At 45.2% G+C, this 1808-nt stretch overlaps 1 non-coding gene across 1 annotated transcript; it reads left to right on the top strand.

Moving 5' to 3' along the window:
- Positions 1 to 321: 321 nt before the first annotated feature.
- Positions 322 to 428, top strand: LOC115932148 (U6 spliceosomal RNA). The gene has a single exon (XR_004068471.1). It is a non-coding gene; the product is annotated as a U6 spliceosomal RNA (small nuclear RNA).
- The last annotated feature ends 1380 nt before the right edge of the window (positions 429 to 1808 follow it).

Below are 1808 nucleotides of genomic sequence, written 5' to 3'. Positions count from 1 at the left end.
AGTGCAATGGCGTGATCTCGGCTCACTGCAACCTCTGCCTCCGGGTTCAAGCGGTTCTGCCTCAGCCTCCCCAGTAGCTGGGACTATAGGCTCTCACCACCACGCCTAGCTAATTTTTGTATTTTTAGTAGAGATGGGCTTTCACCATGTTGGCCAGGATGGTTAGACAGACTTTTGTCACAAACCATTGTCTTGAACAGACTTTGTGCAAGGAAATTGTATGTTCTTCAAGCCCATTGAATTCGCCTAAAACTCATTTCCTATCCCCTAAAATCATGTATAGTTTCCCATCTTCCTTTCCCCTAAGAAGAAGGGTATATAGTGCTCGCTTTGGCAGCACATATACTAAAATTGGAACCATACAGAGAAGATTAGTCTGGCCCCTGTGCAAGGATGATATGCAGATTCGTAAAGCATTCCATTTTTTTTTAATTTAAAAAATTTATAAAAGTTTTAAAAAAAGAAGGGTACCATCTTACTCCATTGGGATATTGGGTAATCACTCTGTGATTCTCCCCTGTGCATGCTAATAAATTTGTACGCCATTTCTCCTACTAATTTGCCTTTTGTAAGTTGATTTTTTTTTTGTTTAAAGACAGAGTCTTGCTGTTGTCGCCCAGGCTGGAGTGCAATGGCGCAATCTCGGCTCACTGCAACCTCCGCCTCCTGGGTTTAAATGATTCTCCTGCCTCTGCCTCCCAAGTAGCTGAGATTATAGGCGCCCGCCACCATGCCAAGCTAATTTTTGTGTTTTCAGTAGAGACGGGGTTTCTCCATGTTGGCCAGACTGGTCTCGAACTCCTGACCTCAGCTGATTCACCCACCTTGGCCTCCCAAAGTGCTGGGATTACAGGTGTGAGCCACCAAGTCCAGCCTGTAAATTGATTTTTTAGTGAAACTTCAGAGAGTGAAGGGAAAGTTTTCCCATAGCTCCTACACTGGGTAAAAGGAATTCCCGTAAAATAGGCCTTTAGTCATGTGGTGGAGGAGGTTTGGGGCAGGGATGGCGTTCCACAGTCCTGTGATTAGCTCTCACTCTTTTCATGAGCCTGGGAACCCTCCTGGGCTGTGAAGTTCACCAGTGCTTCTCCATTTTTTTCTCCCCTTAGGTGGGACAGAGATGGGAGTGGAGTTGGCTATTTCCCCTCCCTCAGGTCAGCTAGGCTCTGATAAAGCTCCAGAAGATTGGGCTGGGCTAAAATAGTTTCTGTTGAGAGCAGGCCTTGTTAAGAACAGAATGCTCTGGCATATTTCAAAATGGTTACTTTTCCCATCCCCCTGCTGAAAGCACAAGGAGATTTTTCTCTGACATTCACTGGGAGGACTCGATAGAGATCCTGAAGATTAAACTCACAAACATGTGGGGACGCCCCTATGGCTGGCTCTTGCTGGAATGTTTAATGTTCAGATTTGCCCACGCTGAGCCTCCAGCTATTCTTCAATTACAGGTTAGGTTGTCCTGCCCTGGTACTGGTTCTAGAGCAGGTTTCTACTTGGGGGTTTCTCCTTCTCTGTCTCTTCAATTTTGATGGCAGTGGTTTGCCCTGTGACCTGACTCCTCTAAAGGATCTAAGAAGAATTGTTGATTTTCCAGTTTGCTCAACTTTTTACTTATTATTAGGACAGAGAGACAACGTCCAAGCCCCTTACATGCCTGACTGGACACTAGACGTCTCACTACCATGTATTGAACACCCAGGTGGAAGTAAGCACTTTTTACATATTATCTCATTTAATCCTTACATTCACCCTGTGAAGTAATACCACTACCCCATGTTGCAGAGGTGATTCTTATGGCTCGGCAAGAA

Source organism: Gorilla gorilla, chromosome 1 (genome assembly GCF_029281585.2).
Source record: "Gorilla gorilla gorilla isolate KB3781 chromosome 1, NHGRI_mGorGor1-v2.1_pri, whole genome shotgun sequence".
In the NCBI taxonomy this organism is placed as follows: domain Eukaryota; kingdom Metazoa; phylum Chordata; class Mammalia; order Primates; family Hominidae; genus Gorilla; species Gorilla gorilla.
The sequence above is the reverse complement of the archived record's forward strand: the minus strand, read 5'-3'. Positions and strand labels throughout refer to the sequence as shown.